Below are 20,672 nucleotides of genomic sequence, written 5' to 3'. Positions count from 1 at the left end.
ATTTATGTGGCCAAGATGTCATCAGCACTGGGCAGCAAATTATCAGCGCCACAATGCGCCATAAATTAAGGCAAAAGCTAACAACAATCAAAATTGAGCAAAATAAAATAAAGTAAAATGAAATATTATTAACAATAACTGCGCGGCCAACAACTCTATATAAATAATCAAACAACCTGGCATCGCATTTTGGGGAGGGCAATTTATAAGACGGCAAATGGAGTTGCCGAACAGCGCACAGCGCTCAGCGCTCAGCTCTCAGATCGTCGCACGCTTAATGGCGGGAATTATTTACAGATTTTAATGTCAAAGCGAGAATTCGAAATATCGTCTCGTATCGTATCGCCTGGTATTGACAGACATTGCTGCGCCTTTGTGATTATGTGCTGCAATAGTGTTGATACGTTGGCTGGCTTGCGATTGCTTTTATTTAAAACAAATCGTAAATGTTGCGGGCTCTAAAAAGAAGCCGACGCGTCGCAGTCGCCGTCGCCGTCGCCGTCGCAGTCGGTGTCGGTGTCAGTGTCGGGTTCAGATTTGTTGCTGCTGGTGCTGGTGCTGGTGGTGGCTCTACGGTGGCTATCAGTGGCAACCGTTTGTGGTGTTACTCTTTTTGAGGTGTGTCCCAGGCCCGATTCGGCCAGACATTATGAAAATAAACAACAACAAAATGGAAATGAAATGAAAAAAAAAAATCATAATAAATAAACCCATGTGTAGCATTGAATGCGTTCAATATTGAATGTGGAGCAGTTTGATTTGAAAAGCCCAGCTAAGAAAACAACAATGAAACAACAAGCGGAGTCCGAAAAAAAAAAAAAAATACAAAATAAAATACCAACAATAAATTTCAAGCGAGCTGCGGCTGCGGCTACTTAAACAAACAGCGCGCTGGGATAATGAAAAATATAGCGGCATCGAGTTAAATAACAAAAATAAACTTCTTTTCGGTTAGATATTTTAATCATAATAATAGACAACAGGCAGCAAAGCTGACAAAAGCCTTTGTTCAAATGTCAGAGTTAATAAAAGCGCAAAAATTTATTTTAAACGTTTTTTAATGACGTCGCTTTTATGTTTATGTGTGAGTGTGTGTGTGTGCGAGTGTGTGAGTGTGATAATGCTCGACTTGAGCAATTTGAATAAGCCACGCATTTCATGTACCCTCCAATGACGACCAACTTTGGCATAGTTACTTGCCCCCATGCCATTGTTTTCGACTGTTCTTTGTGGGTTATTTTTTGGTTTTGGGTTTGTTTTTTTTTTTTCTCCTCTTAAATTGGACGCTGTAACTGGAAACCCAAAACCCAAAAACCGAACCGAACTGAACTGAACTGAACCGACACCTACAACATGGCATCACGTACAAATTTCGTATGCACGATTTTGCACTATTTTGATATTTATCCAACACCTGCGCATAAAAGCGAAGATGGAGTCGGAGATGGAGATGCACAGCTCACAGAGAGATCTGCGTCTGGGTGAGATGCGACTGGGCTGCCATTGAATGATCACGCTGAACATGAAAAGCATGAAAGCCGTCGACAGCAACGACGACGACGACGTTTATTTGTAACTCTTCTACAGTCTTGATACTATATTCAAATTTCCTGCCAGAATTGACATGGCTAGGCTAGGCCAAGCCAGTCAGGCAGTCAGCCAGCTGTGGGCCTGAGAAACTGCAGTCGGAGCCTCTCAGGCAACAGCTGGGAGTTTGCATTGAAGGCTTCTTCAGCGCAGTTGCATTTATATTTACGACTGGCAGACAACATAAAGCCGTTTAGAGCTTTGCCAAAATAAATATGATGTAATAAATGAGCGACGGCTCTGGCTAAGACATTGAGTTAAGAAGGTGACTGCCAGTTGCCGTTGCCGTTGCCTAATGACATTTTTGCGTTGCCTCTGAGCAATGTGACTCGCATTTGTTTCGGCTTCACACTTCGCGCTGAATGCCAAAAATACAAAACGTCAAACATTATTAAGCCAAATTCACAGCATTTCCGTTTTAATCAACCACCCGCTACCAAGAAACAACAATGGCAAAAACTTAATTTACAAAGCGGGAAAATGGAAATCAGAAGTCCCAAAGAAACAGACGCCAATAGACGACCAATGTATACCCTAGCAGAGCAACAACTACTATTGGCAAATTTAATATCTATGGCATTCCAAAGGCTTATTGCCATTGGCTTATAAATATGGATATGATTGCTTTAATTTAGCACCATCGCAAATACACATTCTTGGCAAACAAACTGAAGAAAACGGTATTTCATGGCCCAATGGCAATGGCACAGGCAGTCGAAGAACTAATAAACTTGGACACTACGGACAGGTTAGAAATCACGCTACAATCAAACAGCCATCGAGCAGCGACCACAACAGCAACAACAACAACAACAACAGCAACAATAACAACTACAAAGAGCAAAGAAATAAAGCCTGTCTATGGCTTATAAGCATTTTGATTGCCTTCAATAAATTGCAAATAATTTCGACCTCATTTCGCTAGGCGTCGTCGTCGTCGTCGTCGTCGTCGTCATTGTTGTTGGTCTGCCGCCACACGGTCACGGACGGTGTTCATATGCGTACCAGAGCCCACCTGCCCGCCCGCCGATGCCCGCCCAGCGCCTTTGCTCTGGCTACAATGGCTCTGCGTGAAATAATTTTGAGTTATTGGCAAGTCGAGGCGATTGAATTTTGTTTTTGGTTAGCATTGGGCCACGCACTGACAATTTTTGCGCGCCGCCATAAATTTTCACCGCTTCCATTTGAATGTTCGAACACTTTTTAATTAAAATGCAATCAAATGTCAAGTTTACATTCGCTGGAGCGCCAGCTGCATGTTGCAAGCAGCGAACAGCAAGCAGCAAGCTGCAAAGCAAACACTTGTCATCTTGACAGGCCAAACAAAGCGTGACTGACGTGCAGCGAACACACAGACTGGCAGACAGACAGACAGACACACAGACGGCCAGACACACAGTCAGACAGTCAGAGAGTCAGAGAAACGGGCGAACTCACGCAGTAGGCCTAACGAGGGTCATTCAATGAGTTGAGCTGCACACGCACACGCAGACACACACTAGACACTCCAGCTAAAATGTGGGCACATGCTTAGACTTAGACCAACTGGCCAACTGACTCCGCTTGAAACTCGAGCTCGCTTGTGTTTAAGTAAATGCGCGCGTGCGTGGTGGCTAACAATTGAGAAACACTGTAAGCCTTTGTCTGAGCCAACAATTTCTGAGTTTGGCTTTTATTTTCTTGCTCTCAGTGTCCGTATCTCTCAGTGTGTGAGTGTGTGCGTGCCTCTGTGTTTGTTTTGTTGATAATTTTGCGGCGATAAGCGCGACATGTCAGCGTCAGCGTGGCAGTGGCAATGCCAGCTTTAGATTGGACCACAATATATTTTGTCAGCTCAAATGGTGTACATAATAGCCCAGAGATAAGATAGTAATGGCCCGGTTAAGCGGCTCATAAATCATTGGCATGGAAATTGCTTTTCTATGATAGACAACTTGTTAGCGTTTGCCAGCGTCCACTTCCGCAAGGCGAAACCTGCAAACTAAGCCATTTTAAGCAGTACTTTTCACTTTCCGCTAAACACACTCCACATCCGCCCAAAACGAGCAGCCGCCAAGCCACAACAACAACAACAACAACAACAACGACAATAAAGTCCCCCAACGGGAGCTAGATCGCTGCATGGAGAAGAGTTCATTTTGTAGGTAAACAAAATGAAAATAAACTTATTTTCATACTCACCGCCGCCGCTCAGTGTAATGAACGTGCAACTTTTTGTGGTATGCGCTTCCTGTGCTAATTTTTATGGCCGTATTGAGAGAAATATGCTAAGAAAAATGAAACAAAAACACATTTCATGCATGCACATAATCAAATACAGTGTTACACAAATATCCATGTATCACAATTATTATATATAGATAAACAAAAATACTCGTAGAGAGATGTATCATTAGAAAAATTATGTGAATGAATGTGGAAAAAGTCTTGAAAATGATTTGGAATTTCAAGTATGCAACATGAATTGGTTAGCAAACATTTGTTGTTATATTTTGAGAACGAATTAATTTTCTTTACAATCATATTTTATTTTTATTTTTTTCTGCAATCATCGCCTCTGATCATTAAAAAAAAAATTATACGATTTTCTTAACAAAAATGTTAATTTCATTTTATTTTATTTAGTTGTGGGAAGTTATAATATTATATACATACATATTAGCTGTTAAGTTCTACAGACCATACATGTTTTCTTGATCATGAAATAAGTAAGCATTTCATTACTCATAAATATATATTTATGTTAAAATGTATTTTCATTTAAAAGATCTTAAGTATTTTTCTGTATTTAAAAAATTTTTCAACAAAAAAGCAATTGTATCATTTTTCTATTTAAAGAAAAAAAATAAATAAAATAATAAAAAATATTAAAAAAATAAATAAATCTAAAATAATAAAAAAAAAAAAAAACTAATAAAAATGATAAAAAAAAATTATAATAATTAAAATTAAAATAATAATAAAATTGGAGATAATATTAATAATAATAATAATAACAACCCAGTAAAAATCTTCAAAATAACGGAACATTTATACGAAAAATATAGACATCTTTATTCATAAATATTTTTTTTTTTTTTCTTTGTATTCAACCTAGTTTTATCAAAATAAAAAAATAATAACGGCTTTTGTCCATGTAAACTAGCAGCTCGTCTTAATATATATATATATATATATATATATATATATATATATATATATATATTTTAGCCAAGTTTTTAATATATTAATAGAATCTGCACCGTTCCAAATAGAAACATCAAAAAAAAAAAACTTTTCACCTTATAAAATCGAAAATGAAAACAAATCCAGAAAAACTGGAATCAAAATTCAAATTAATAAAAAACCAAATCTCGAAGCATTTAAAAATTTTTTGAAAATATATATTTGAAAGTGGAATTTTTATGGGCTTTTAATGATTTCAATATTTCGATTAATTTAGATGGCCATCAAAATAAGCTCTTAAACAAGCATTTAAACAAAATCAATGCTGCTGATCTGAAAGCTGAAGCATCGAGTTATTGCATACTTAGGACCGTTAGGGCATCAAGGTATCGGCCAGACTTTCATCTGTTCAATATTATTTTCCATATTGATACATTTTTTTTGTTTTTTGTTTTTTTTTTTTTCTGTTTACTTCATCTGTGGCGCATTTTATGTGCGTCGTGCGGCAGTGGTATACAAATTTCTTACACTGTAATATGATTGATTGCCCCGTTGACCTGGAAACGTAGCACAGAGCGGCCGAACTAATAGTTACACTTAACAATGAGCCACAGAAGATTGAGGAGCGCAGGCAACAGAGCCGCTGAGCAGCTAAATAAAATGGGTCAAGCGGGGCGGCAGACCAGCCCAAAAAAAAAAAAGAGAAAAAAAAAAAAAACAGGCGGAGAGAGAAAAAAGCTGTTTGAGATCGGCGGCTGAGGCTGAGTGGGCGCTGCATGCCACAGATGGACCTGCAAGGGGCAAGTGTTTTCCACCAGGTAGCAGCTTGGCCATGTTGCAGGGCAGTGGCCATGACGTGGCGCTATTTGGCATTTCGGCAGTCGCACAGTTGACGAAAGCGGCAAGTTAATGAGCTGCCTCCTTTATTATTATTCTTGTTATTATTACTAGACTTTTTTTTTTTATTTTTTCAATTTCACTTTTCTACATAACTACATGCAGGCAGCAGTTGGACAAGACAGCTTGTCATGGCTAGCTGGCTGGCAAAACAAAAGAGCTGGCCAACAAAGTCGAGAAGCCAATGGGGCGCATAGGTAATTAAAAAACCGTTAATATTGGAAACGCTCGTCGTTAGGTGTCAAATCAAACATAAAAGATATTATTAAGAATTCATAAAAAAGTGCTCAGAAATTGAAAAAACGCATCGCATCGCATCGCACACTGCGTGGAAATGTGAAAATGTAAAATGTGAAATGTGAGAAAAACGCAGCCAGCCACTAGCTGTGGCAGCGGTGGCCAGCTAAATGCGCTGTAAAATGCAAATGAGCGGGTAGAGAGTAGACATACCAGATGACCCTAGATGGCCACAGATATGACAACTAATAAGCAGGGTAATGGCAATGCCGAGCTGCAACACAATGAGCCCCCTTAAATGTAGCGTTAAGTGTGTTCCAAAGGCCAGCGAACGGCATTAAGCCATAAAAAGCCGATATGGCCAAAACCGAAAAGAAACCACATCCAAATGGAAGTTGGGCTCAAATGCATATTGATTGACGTTGAAATGTTTTAAATGGAGCAAAACTCTAAGAGCCAGGTGCAAGTGGATTTCGTTATTGTTGTTGCCGTTGATGTTGTAGCTAATAAGTGGAAGTGAAATGAATTAGTGAACGCTTATGGGGGTCGCAGCGACGCGGCGCAGCGAGGCAGCGTCGCAGCGGCACTCAAAGAACGGTTCAATGGAGCCACAGCCGTTGAGTTTTTGGAGACCCCCGGTGCCAGTTCCACCAGTTCCAGATCAATGGGCCATTCAAGCAGCTCGAGCCAACCGAAATCGTAAATTTGAAATCATTGACTAAAAGCTTTTGATAAATTATTCGAGAGAGATACATTGTTGTTGAAGAAGTGCGAGAGAGAGAGAGAGTGAGAGAAGGGGAGGCGAGAGGTTAGCTACTACAACATCATTGAACACTAAATAATATCAATGGGGCAGCATAATTGTGTGAGAAAATATCATGCATATTGGAAAGTTAGAGAGCTGGGCGTGTCCGTTATTCCGGCCTTTCGAATTCATAATTCTAGAGGTCAAAAGGTGTTTTCTTTTTAGCGAGCACAACGAAATTTGCACAACCCTTTATGCGGTTCATTCACAGAAAACCCCAAAACATAAATTGTTCAGTTTATGGGACGCAGCGTAACAGACATAAAGACATACATACAGATGTGTGTATGCTCCCCCTGGCTAACTATGCAAATCCCCTACATCAAAATAGAAAAGGCCACAATGGCGTGGCTAAAAATAAACCACACTCTTCTTTGCTATCACAATAACTCTTGCAATTCAAAGAAAAGCCCACAATGAGAAATGCTACAGCCCAAAATGATGTTGGGCCCGAACAAAAGACTTTGGCAACGCACAAACATAAAAATAATTGACAAATATATTAAGAGCATAAATCAGAATGGCTAATAGAGCGCGAAGAGCGTGTAGCCGACTCTTAGCTCAAAAGCGCCCCGAAACACAGCAACAACAGCAACAACAACGACAACAACAACGACAACGAGAAGATCAACAATAAAGATCGAAATGTTTTCATTGATTTTTCGCTGTCTGCGCCGGCGTCGCTGTCGCTAGCGGCGTCAGCGTCAGCGTCGACCAGAAATAAAACCTAGGCAGCTTTTATTATCATTTACCGCTTGTCCGCAGTACAAAACCGAACCGAACCGAAAAAAACAAAAATAACAAAAACAAAACAGAAATATCCCAAAACTCAGAAGAGGAGAAAAAAAAAAAACTTTTACGAGTAGGTCTCGCTCTTCCAGCGCTGCCGTCATGCTCTCAGCAACGACTTAGACTGCGAAGCCAGCAGCGAGCGCTGCTGCGGGCCAGCAACTTCTTGGACTTGCTGGCCCGGGTCCGAGCCCGGCCAGATTTAGTTCAGTTTCAAGTGTTTGTGCGTTGCGTGCGCCACGAAGCGGAGAGCGGAGATTTTCTAGAGTTTCGTTGTCGTTGTCGCTGTCGCCGTCGTTACCGTTGTCGGTTGTCGCTGTCGGTTGTCGGTTGTCGGTTGTTTTCGGCATCGTCGAATCCGACTTCCGTAAAGTTCATTTGCCGTCGGCCGCCGACCGGCCACCAAAACTGCGATCACGATCTCTGTCGTGGGCGTCGCGATTCCTGTCGCCGAGTTAGCGCGCAAAACTCAACGTAATCCAACGCAACGGAAACCGAAAGCCGAAACACGAGCGGAAGTCGGGTGTGCGATAGCCACCGACGCTTATTTGCAGTTAATATTTAATTAACGAGCCTCGACGAGCCAAGCCACAAATTTGTTTTCCAGAATTTTTAATGAGGAATGAAAAGTGCAAAAGTTTCTGAATAGCTGCAAGAATTATGTATTGTATGATAAGTTGATAATACCCAGCTAGTAGCATCATGATATGTGTGTGAGTGTGCCCAACAATCGAGAGCCATAAATAATGCCCATAATGGGCTGAGTTGAAGCCATGTGAGAAACTCAAGCTCAAGCCCAAGTGTGAAGCCAGCCAAACAACAGAATTGTCTGCCTTATCAATTTCCACATCTATATTTATATATACTCAAAAAATTAAACATAATATACAGCTGCTATCACCTCTTTATGGATTTATTAAGCTATTCAAATTGGATACAAAATTTCCTACAACTTTAAACTGGTGAGTGCAAGTTTCTGCCAAGTTCGTTGCCCAAGTCTTTTGTTCAGCAAGAGAAAAAAACCACATTAAAATAGAAAAAATAAAAATGCGGCTATGAATTTTCTATGGATCCAAATAATATATATAAAAATATTTCGTGGATAAAATAAAAAGCTTGAACGCCACCAACTTATTGTGCGAATAAATTTAGATTTTATCTCCGGCGATTTGTATTGGCAAATAACAGCCATCGGATCGGACTGCGAATTTGCAGATATCTGTTTACCTAGTTTCATTAGTTATAAATGCTCCTCTTCTTTTGTTCCAGCTATTCGTTTGCTCACTCAAAACGTATGTTCCTATTGTCAGCCAATGGCAGATAAATAACCAAAAATTGATAACTCGTGCTAAGAGCGTAAATCCCAGAAATGAAAACATTTTAAGCTATTCTCTCTCTCTCACTTTGTTCTCTGATCTTTGGCATATATATATATATATATATCTATCTACTCGGCATGATCACGCGCCTAGCTCGCAATAATTATACAATAATTTAGCGTATAATTAGCTAATTAGAACTGCGCAGCCAAAAGCTGAAAAGCCAAAGTTTTAATATCTTCCGGCTACACCTTTTGTGCAAAAATGCCTGCGAAAATAGAAAACAGCAAGCATGACTAAACCCTTGACAAGCCGCAAAAAGCAATTAATCAAATTTGCTCGCCTGTGCTTGGGTCTTAGTAAATAAGTATTAATGGCTTCATAATTGAAAATTTGCGAATTGCTAAAAATATCGATATCCATAGACGAACACATATGTCTAATTGGACTAGTCCAAGTTTCTATTTCAACTGTATGCTGACCTTAGACATATAAAATGTTAGCTGAAATTAGTTTTAGTTATACTTTTTGGTTTTCATTGAAATTGAAATTGTATTTATTTATTCACATTGAATTGTGAAATACATTTTTGGTTGCTTAGAGCTCAGACTTTATTGTCTTTTCCGCTATGATTAATTATTTTTATGACATGCACTCGAGTTTCGAAGAGGTATAATTTTATACACATAAAGAAGAAAAAAATACTTTTAATAGTTTTGTATATAAAATATTTTCTCCACCAAAAACTCTTTATATTATATATATTATATGGCATGCTGTTATTAAACCTGTAAATGGCAAATAAATCGGCGGTAGTCGCATTAAATATATCCAATAAATTAAGCCACAATGAATACTAAACAGATTCAAATTAAATCGTTAATGCATAATGAACTAAACAACTTTATACCCAATGCAGAATATATGCACATAAAGTATTTGAATTTCGGACGAAGAAGCCAAAATTTAGAAAGCATTGCCATTAACAGATTTATTTTATATAAAAAAAAATATGTAAAAATTATATTATTGACAATATGCTAACTGTAAACACAGTTTTTCATGTTATATAAAAACATTTGAATTTCTTATACCTCTGATTTGTTAATCGCTTTGCGGACAACTTTCATGAGTCCAATTCTTAGCTTGACATGACGATTAGCAGTTAATCTATTCACAAAGTAGGACGATTCTCGAATGAAAACAAATAAGAGTCACACTTAAGACTGCAAATAGAAGCTGTTGATTCGCCGGGGCATCTGGAGTCAAACTGATTAATTTGGTTATTTACAATAATATTTAATATTGATAATTAATAACTGACGGCTGCCCCGTGCTTTTCCATTCAACAGCTGAAAATTAATATGTGCTAAAGCTGCCCGCGGCGTCATATGCAAATTTCCATGTTTGTTCGGTTTCGTTTATAATTTTCTATGAAAAATGTTGCTGGGTTATTTGATGTTGATGTTGGTGTTGGTGTTGGTGTTACCATGTTGTTGATTTCTCACATAAATTTGCCACAGGCGCAAAATTTCACTCAAATGAAACCGGAAGCGCGACCGTCAAGTGGAATGGACTTAAATAGTTGCTTGGCCGTCCGACGCTTGCCTGAATGTTTCAGTTTATCTGTAGCAACAACAGCAGCAACAGCAGCAGCAACAATGGCAAAAGAAATTTTAATATTTATATACAATGCACGCAGCTCAATTTGCACTAAGATTTTCTCACTTTCGCATGTTTCTAGACACACACGCACATATGTATATGTGTGTGACCTGTGTGCCGTATTTTTTTCCACGCTCCTCATGTCAAACACTTAGTCAAAACAGCATTTGTTACGCTGCCAGTACCAGCCACCAACGCACTGGACAGCAACAGCAACAGCAGCAACAACAACTACTACATGACAGCAATAACCATAATAATAATAACAACAGCAGCAACAACAGCAACAACAACAACAACAAGCGAAATAATAACGAGCGTTATCCAAGCATCATCATTATCAACTTTTAACCATCGGTTAAAGTTGTGTGCCACCGAAATGATTTAATTTTGACAGACCTTTTTTTTTCAAGTCTCTTTCTCGACTTTTATGTGTGGGAGTTTTTGGCTTTTAATTTAAATTTTTCTGTAGTCTTTTTTTTCTGGAGTTTTTTTTTTAATTTCGTTTTTTATTTGTCTATTTTGGTCATAATTTTTGTCGTCTTGTTGGCACGCATTGTTGCTGCTCCATTGCTGCCTTTGTTGTTGCTGCTACAATTTTATTTGATATGCATTACCAGCTTTCGTCTTTTTGTTGTTTTATTTCTTCTACAACTTCTCCTTTTTGGCATTAAGTGCTTGTAAATTGGGTCAGTGGGAAGTTACACTTCAGTCGTCGTCGTCGTAGCTCTTGCTGTTGCTATTAGAGTAGCTGTTGCTGTTGTTGTTGTTGTTGCTTGTACAGAGCAACGTCATGTGTCATAAATCATTTGTTGCTCTCAGCGCTGTTGGTCCCAGTCTCAGAACTTTTGCCACAGCTGCTTTTGGTTTCATTGTTTTATTTATTTATATACCTCGAGAAGCTCTGCTTGATGCACTTGAATACATTATCTACGCTGCTGGCTGCTTTTCTTATCGATGATCTGTAGAGATTATTTTGAATTCATAGATTCAAAATGAATCTATATATATTGATATGATTGCCTTGTTCCAGCTGGATAATGCAGTAATTAATTAGCATTAAAAACATTTTACTGTCAAGTTCGTTGCCTAAGTCTTTTGTTTGACAATGAGTGAAGCATTTGAGCTTTTTATACTTATAAAGCGATCTCACTTTTTGGCAACGCAGAGGAAAGCAACCTGTTTATAGGAAACTGCCTGATGCTATTGGAAATCCGCCAAGTCTTGGCGTACTGACAACAACCACAGCCAGAGCCGCAGCCACAGCTACATCCACATTCACCGTTCGTCCGTTGCAGCCAGTCAGGAAGCAATGTGCAATGTGAAGTGACTTTGGCTGTCTGCTGTCTAGACATTCTTCGATTTTTCCTGCCAGCTGCAGCAACATCAACACCAACACCAACACCAACACCAACACCAACGCCAACTACAGCAACAACAATATGAACAGCAGCAAGCGCGATGAGTAGAACAAGTGCAACGGAGGCAGCTCTAGAGTGAAGAATATGTACATACTTACGAGTACATCCATGAAAGCAATGCATTTCAGTGCTTCGCTTGATTTTTATTGACACAAGTCGTTAGCGGACTGCTGACTGCACGGCCTGGCACACATTTTGCATATTTTACGAGCTCGTGTCGTTGTCGTTGTCGTTGTCGTTGCTGTTCGTGGTGGTGCTGGGTACTGGTACTGGTGCTGGTGCTGGTGTTGCTGGTGGTGCATTTTGGATGTGCCTGAGCCGTTAAGCCATTGCCGAAAGACTAAACGAAGTAAGCCTAAGCCGTGTCTGGGCTTGTGCAATGGGGGCTCTCTGAAAATCTTTGCATAATTACTGTGGAACATTTTGATTTGAATTCTATGTACTGCTGGCAGCTACTGAGGCATGAAGATTGTTTTATGTGCGCGTTAAGTTGGCAGCGCTCGTCAATGCCCGACCCTGGGGACAGTTGACCCACTTGCACTCAGCGACTCTACGCTGTGTGCTTTATATAGCAGAGAGCCATGCTCACATAAATCAAGAACAGACATTAATGTACAAGATGTATGTAGGTGTGCATGTATGTGTGTATTTATATATAGATTTGTATATATACAATATATGTATATGTATATAAATCATGCAAACCCCCTGCCAAATGAGTTTTCACATAGGTACACGGCGATTTCGCTTGTTAACATTAATAATAACTTGTAATTTGCAGTTGTTTCAAAGCGCCCGTTGTTGAAAATCACTGAGAGGGCGCCACAGCCAAAGTACCCAAAGCAGCAGCAGCGGAGAGAAGCAAAGGGGAAAAAAAAACTAAAAACTAAAAACTAATTACAACATTTTTCACATATGTAAACATTCATTCATAATATTAAACCACACTGGCCAGCATAATGTGAAACTAAGCAACCAAAAAGTTCGAAAACTCACTTTGAAGATCTTCCGCGTGGCTCTGGCATGGCTGGCATGGCTGGCATGGCTGGCACTGCTTACCAGTTGATTTCTCAGTGTGTTGTTAATTTTTCGTTCATTAAGTCCGAAAATGGCCAAGTTTAATGTTTGACCGAGGCACAAAATTAATTAAACATTTATCAAAATCAAAGCCGCATCGCTAAACGAACCAGCCAGCCAGCCAGCCAGAGTGAAGCGAGCAGCGAGCAGCGAACAGCTCCCCTAACAATTTCAAAGATGCCCGCGACCTGTTGACATTTCAGCATTTTAAATATACTTAGTATTTATATGCATTATGATTGTCATTGTTTGGAGATGCGCTTCATTGTCTTCGCTTTTATTGCCTTATTAACTTGGCTAGTCCAAGTGCACATTGAAATTGAAACTGAAATTGAAATCGAGACGAGCAGCGTCGAGTCCCAATCAGCCAAAAGCGATTCACATACCGCATATCTCGGTCATCCGAGACTCCAACGCGGCTGGCAATGGAAGTGGACATCGACATCAGTTTGGCTGTCGCTTTTAAATGAAAAATGCCCAAAACAAAAACTCAAATAAAAAAGAAACACTCTGTGTCGTTCTTCTTTATGTTTAGTGGCATTTTTTTGGCTTTTTTTCCGTGTGTTTCTTTTTTCGGGGCCCTCGTTTTTGCCTGACGGCCTGGCTTACGGCCCGCAAGACGGAGCTGAAGTCGGAGCTGGACTTGGACATTGGCGGGCATATCGCTGACTTGGCCCAGCACTTGAACTGTACTTGAGTGTTGTAAATATTTTTTAAAGCTGCCTTATTGTGTCTCTCTGTGTGCGCCACAGTTGAAACGAATACCGAATGCCCTGAACGTACGCCAAGCTCCACTGAGTGATAAGCAAGGCTTATTAATAGATGACAGCCGCTTTGAAGATACCCCAACTGATGCTCAAGTGCATCTCAGGGTGGTCCATCTGTTCGATAACGAATCTTGATAGAAATACTATGAAATACGATTGAGGCCTATTGTCTCAAATCTTGTGTTTCACTTACATTGTGTTGCATGTAGTGTCAGCAATGGAAAATTTCTTTTTTGGGCTAAGAGCATGTTCCGCAAAAATGTTGTTTCTTTCCTTCGGCTTCAGCTTCTTCATTTTGTTTTGCGTTTTGCAGTTGTGGCTGCTCTCTGTGCTGTAACTCTTATTTTTTTGGGTGCCTTTTTGGCTTTTGTAGTTGTAGTTGTTGTTGTTGTATTTTGGCAATTTGGGTTACATTGGCTGCTGTCTGAAAAATTATCTGGCACTTATATTCACGCTTAATTGGCATTTTTTATGAAACCCGAGCGTGCCGAAAACAAAATCAACAACATTGAGACCCATTCGTGCTTCTGGGCTCCCTGTTTGTAAGTTTCACTGCAGACTCCACCGCCGCTCCCGGAGCGCTCTGCAATGACACTCGCACTCAAAATCAAAAGAAAAATCAATTTAATGAGCAAAACATGCAATAAATTACACCGGCACAAGGCGAAAACAATTCTGCAGTAAATTTCTTTTATTTCCTTTACATTATTTTTTTATTTATTATTCGTATTATTATTATTATCTTTTGTTTTGTTTTGGAATATTTCCCGACAATTTGTTTCAAGAAACTGGGTCAGCGCGTCGTAGGCTTTTTTCTGACGTTGGTAGGAAATGCGTGTGGGCAAATGAATTGAATTTTATTGCTTGAAATATTTGAACATCGCCAATGACGTCAAGAAAGATTTAATTTTCAGTTTCTGTTTTTTTTTTTTTTTTTTTGCAAATTGACAAACCGGTTTCATTTTATTTGTGTTTTGACCTTAGATTTTTACTTTTTGTTATATATATGTATATATATATATATAGGTATATATACTTTTTTTACCCTTTGCTTAGCTGTTCTTAATCTTTTTAATTATATACTTACTTTTGTTGTATTTGCTTTGCCCAAGATGATGTGTTTTATTGTTGTCTAAATGTTTCTTCTCTTTCTGTATTTCGTTTCAGCTGGCATCCGAAGCAATATGTCAAAGCTGCCTCAGCAACAACACAGAACCGAACAGCTATAAAATGTAAGTCAAACTCTTTTAGCATTGGCTCTTAGTCCAATTCATTTCACATCAATTAAAGGCAGAGCAGATGCAAATCTGATTCGGATTCGGATTCCGGCTACACAGTTTATGCTATCAAAATGATGGATGAGACTGGTCGCCAAACTGGTTGACCTGCGTGGGGGTGTTTTTGTTTTCTTCGCTCTGATAGCCGAGCGAGCAATATTTTGAATGGATTTTAAATGCAAATCGAATTTAAACGTGCTTCAAACTCGTATATTTTAATTAGTCTAATGCGTGTGGCTATTTTTTTTTTCCTCCGAACCTTCTATTTTTGTTTGTTAACATATTGATTTTGTTTTCATTTTATATTTGATTTCTATTTTGATGATGTGGTGCACCACTGTGCCAAAAATAAATCAATAAAAAAATCGATAATAAAACAAGTTTCCTTGCGCATCTCACACAAGCCACAGCCGACTGATATTAATAGATGGGTTCAGAGTCGGAATCATCTCCAAATTATATTCGTAGTAGGCTTACGCGCATTAGAGTGCACCATTGACAAATTGGTGGACCAAAGACCTTTGCCATGATTGGGCTTAAGTCGCGCATACATGATAAATGGCTTTTGAATGTGACTTGGATTATGCTATGCGGACATCGCCAGAGACTCAACACTTTGACGTGTGTGCGTTTCTTCCGTCATGAAATACTCAATGGATGAAACAACAACAACAACAAGAGCAGAAACAGCCGCAACAACAACAAGAGTAGCAATCAATGAATGAATAACACACGAGCTTATCTATATATGTGTGTATTTATAAGCACATGCGTATGTGTGTGTGTGTGTGTTGGTTATACAACACTCGTTTGGCTGCGAGCTCAGCTTAACACCGTGCATAAAAAACAAGAAGCTTATAGCACCTGATAAGCCGAGCCGGGGCTCGTCTCGGTGCGTTCGCTCGCTAGGCTCAATAAATTCTCGGGTTGGGTACATAAAAATTTGTCACATAAATTACAATTTGCATGCCTGTTGGCTGTCCAGCAGCAAGCACACTTGTCACACGCACACAACCACACAGAGAGAGAGGGAGAGAGAGAGAGAGACGAATATTTCGCAATGAATTTGGTAGAACCAGCGACCGAGACGACCCTAATTGCCTTTGAGTGTTGTCCCCGGCCAACAGCTGTCAAACATTAATTGTGCGTACAACGGCCAGCAACAGCTCAATTTGCATGCACAGCTGAGAGAGGATGCTGCATGCTGCATACTGCATGCTGCATGCTGAATGTCCGAGACAGACCGTTAGAGAGGCGTCGCGCATTCTGGGCAATTAGCCTGGCAGCCAATTCAATTGGCAGCCTTACAAATTCACGAAATGGAGCGCGCGCATAAATGTCAGCTCCGATTTGCTGTTGGGCAATTAAAAAAGTGCATAGAGAAGCGACCGGCGAGGACACTGACAGATTGACAGAGCAGCCGCAGCCGCAGCAGCAGCAGCTTTATTTACAGCTTAATCTGCTTTATAGCCTCGACTGCAAGATGAATGACGCTGCAGTGGCCTGCGGCGATAGCTGAGCAGCGATAAAAACCGTGGTAGAAAGTATTGCGAGCGACTTTCTTTTTGCCTCATGTCAACAGCCTCCGAAAAAAATAAGAGCCAAGCGAAGATAAATGAAATTCCTTAAGAGGCTTATAAATCAATGGAAGAGCTTCGCATGCCAGGTTCCAGGAATCGACTGTCCTTAAAAACAATCAAATCAGTATAAAATCCAGATGTCTAGAATTTAAATATTTTATTTACTTTATTTTATTGAACGCATTTTGCGTTCTGCGCCCTCTCTAACGAGCAAAACAAGATTTCACTCACATTAGCTGGGGTTTCTGTCTTTGTTCGACATTTATGTAAATTAGCATATCGATTTCCATTTGGCACGAGCTGCGCGTTTCATAATTAAAGTGCATTCGGAGCGGGAAAAGTTTGCGGTCCGTTCAGGTTACCGCAAAGATTATGCAAGACGAAACATGGCTAAAGATGCAAGAGCCAAAACTCAAAACAACAACAACCGAAAACACAAAAGAGAAACAATAACAAAAAACTCATATTTCTACCTAATGTCGGCATTATTGTTGCTATCGATTGGATGGTTATTGTTGTTGTTGTTGTTGTTGTGTTATTTGAATATTAGTCAAGCTGGTCAGCGATTGGTCGTCCAACCGCGAGTTGGCTCATTAGCATGTTTGGCACACGCCCCAACGAGCTTTTCGGGCTAGCTACGGCTCTGATAATGGCTAACCGAGCGTGTGGCTAGATTGAGCTATCTGGCCGAGATTGTGGGCCAGGCCAATGCTTGGGTCGCTTTGGCAATAAATCAAAAATTATTATCCACACATTTGACTGTCTAAGGCTACGTATGCTGTGCAGCCATTTATGGACCTGCACTGGGTTCCTGGTTGAATCCGTTAGCCAGCGCAACGGCCTTTAAAAGAATGCCTAGAGACGGCCAACAGTAACAACAGTGGCGCTGCATTATCTGGCGAACGCAATCTACAGACTCTTGGGCCAGACTCCCGACATCAGCTCCACATTTGAATATGACGCACGAGTGCGCCGCATGTCCAACTAGGGTGTGTGCCCGTGTCCGTGCCCATGTCCATGTCCGCGTCCGTGTCCGTGTCCAAGACTCCAAACTGCAACTCCAAACTGCAACTGCAACTGCAACTGCAACTGCTGCCAGACGGCCAGACTGCCGCCGGCCGCATTCGGTTTTGGCATGATTTTCGATGTGCGATAAGAAATTTATAGTTTCGGTTTAAAAGACATTAGAGTGTAATATATTTCGAGTTTGGAGTCGGGGCTCCGAGGAGGCCTCGTTTACGGCCGCCTTGTTGCCAGGCCAGCCGCCTGTGGGTGTGTAGCCGCTCAGCTGCTCAAGTACTAAATATACATAAATAGATATGCAAATATTTGCATGCCCTGCGCATGTAATACGAAAGACTTAGGCAACGAACTTGCTCGACAACTCATCGGCATGTCATAAAGGCATGTCAGCACAGCACAGCACAGCACAGCACTGACTATTGTAGTTAGATATATATATATATTAATAGACATGTATGATAAGCAAATTCAAGTATTATATAATTAGAAAAAATGTAGATTAACGCAGAGATTGTTGGAGCTTGGCTTAAGTAGAGTAAAGGAAACTTTATATATAAAATAAATGCAAACAATTTTGATTTCAATTTAAGCTTCACTAGTTTTATTTGTATGTTTAAATTTTCCTCCAATGCATGCAGCTTTTCCATAGCTCCACTTGGCTGATTATGAAAGAAAGCATTTGCTATGCTTGATCAGTTGGATTTGAATATACTCTTAAGTAGCTCTTGGCGTAACATCTCTTGCAAATTGATTTCTATGCAAATTTCTAGTTTCCATTTCGGTTCTCCTGAGTTTCACTTTCAGTTTGGCTTCTTTTTGCTTCATTTTTTTTTTTTTTTTTTTTTTTTTTGTTTTTTAGCAGTTTTTTGGACTTTTGTCGCATTTTTAGCGGAGGTGCTTTGTCTGCCGCTGTCCCATATGCATCTGTTTTCTTGTTGTATTGTTTTAGTTTTTGTTGTGTGCTTGGCTTGCCTTTGTCTTCTGCTGAAATTGTGTTTTATATGGTAAAATGCAATTTGTGCAACTGGCAAACGCGACAAACAGCAACAACAGCAACAACAACAACAACAAATAGCATCCTTTGCTATATATTGAAAGTGAAGTCTCTTAGCATATTTGTAGCTGTCGCTGATGTTGTTGTTGTTGCTGTTGTTGTTGTTGTTGTTGTTATACTCTGTAAAAATTTGCATTTTTGTGCACAGCTGCTTTTTTTGTGCTTTTCTTCACTTGCTGTTGCAATTGTTGTTGTTGCTGTTGCTGTTGTTGTCTTCTATTGCATTAATTTTGGCTTCTTGTCGTCGTCGTCAGTGTAGCTTATATGGCCGCTTGGCTCTGGTTGCCTGCTGTCTCTTTGTTGCTGGGCTCTGGGCTTTTACTGTAGGCTCATGCACAGCAGTTGTCGTTGGCAGGCACTGTTGCCACATTCTGCCATTCAGGCGCTTTGTAATTAATGGTTAATTAATTGAAACGAAGTAGCTGACAATCTTAATGATCCGTAATTTGTTATTATGGTAATTTATACAAGCAGCAGCTAAGCCAGCCAGCCAGCCAGCCAGTCAGCCAATGCCCACAACACCAACACAATAAAGACTCGGTTGCTGTGCTGCTGCTGCTGCTCTGCTGTTGTCTTGTAAGACATACACGAGTACAAATAAAAATTCATTAGCTACTGATCCATGGCTGAGTTTGACGACAGCCGACAATTGTCTAATTGCAGTCACGAGCAATTTATGTAGTTTGCTTTAGCATGAGTTATATGAGTGCTCATATAGTCAGCAGAACTAAATGGGCGAGCAACAGTGTGCATAAGGCATGTGGACGCCCACAGCTGGCCCTAACAGCCGGGCCGTGGCAATAAATTGTGCTCAAACTGCAAGCCGACTGTCGGCCGGCTGGTCTCAATCTGTGCGCCTTCCTGGAAGATGCGCACGACTGCCAAACAACAGCAGCAGCCGCTGCAGCAGCAGCAGCAGCCGCGACAACAACAAAGCAAACAGCCTGTCGAAAAAATAACGAAAAAAGAAACAGCAAAAATTTGCATCTTGACGAATTTAATGATGATGATGAAAAAGACGCCACAAACATTTTGATCGACCCACAAGACGAGCCAGCCTCAAGGAGCAGACAGACTGCACACGATTGCTGGGCATGTGGGAGTGTTGCGGCTGCCACAGTTGCCGTTGCTGCTGCTGCTGGTGCTAGTGATGCTGCAGCATCAAATTTATGAAGATGCCTTTTGGGTGGCATTGCGGAATGTTTGACGTTGCTGTCTCATGTCAAGTGTTGTGTGTGCACCGTTTGATGGGCAAGTGAAAATATTTTCATTGCACTTTGACATGACAGCAAACAAATTGCTAGACAGACACACAGCCAGCGAGCATGAGAGAGAGGGAGAGAGAGAGAGAGGGGAGAGAGCAATATGCACACACCTACAATCTGAACAGTTAAATGGCTTTAATGAATGGCAGCCTTCAAATGGAATACATGGGCTCGTCGTCAAGCGCTCACCTTTTGTTGAAGTTGTAGTCACAGTTGGAGTTGGAGTTGGAGCTTGTGCTGATTAGCCAGAATTCCTGGCGTGCTGTGTGCTCTGACCTGCTCTTTTGTTTGGCTGCCAAGTGGCGCCTGCAGCGATCACGTCACAGACACAACAACAACAACAACAACAACAGCAACAAATATTATAAACTCTTGCCTTATTGTTACTATTTGCTTTGATTGTTTGGCCCGACTCACGATTCGGTTTCAATGTCTTTCAGCTCGTTTGCCAAAATCAATAAAGTTATCAGGCTACCTCTGGCAGAGGCGTCACTAGCGTTTAGCCATATGAGTCTCCATATAAATATTCATATATATCATGTATATAGCATGTGCTCTCTCATATGAATGGCATTTGAAAGCAGCAAATTAAGTTACTGCCTCAGACAGCTGTCAAAACTTTGCCTCGCTGGGTTAACGCCCACCCGAAAAATAGGAACAAATCAAAAAAAAAAAAAAAAAATTGCTACAACAAAAAACTACAAACTCAATTAACATGTCACGTTTGGGCAATGAATGCAGTTT

The 20,672-nt window shown here is 40.3% G+C and overlaps 1 protein-coding gene across 2 annotated transcripts in view; it reads left to right on the top strand.

The window, feature by feature from the left end:
- The window catches only part of LOC108649072 (uncharacterized), a 69,416-nt gene that overhangs the window by 37,805 nt on the left and 10,939 nt on the right, over positions 1–20,672 (top strand). The window contains exons 1-2 of one of the 2 annotated variants that reach the window (XM_030391140.2): positions 7,689–8,442; positions 14,897–14,961. The gene's annotated coding sequence lies outside the window, so the exon portion shown is untranslated. Of the gene's footprint in view, positions 1–7,688; positions 8,443–14,896; positions 14,962–20,672 lie in introns of those variants that run through there. The other variant, XM_018098071.3, reaches the window with a different exon arrangement.

Source organism: Drosophila navojoa, chromosome 2 (genome assembly GCF_054131105.1).
Source record: "Drosophila navojoa isolate 15081-1374.11 chromosome 2, UAZ_NAV_1.0, whole genome shotgun sequence".
Lineage (NCBI taxonomy): Eukaryota > Metazoa > Arthropoda > Insecta > Diptera > Drosophilidae > Drosophila > Drosophila navojoa.
Note: the sequence above shows the minus strand (reverse complement) of the source record. Positions and strands in the feature narration are given on the sequence as shown.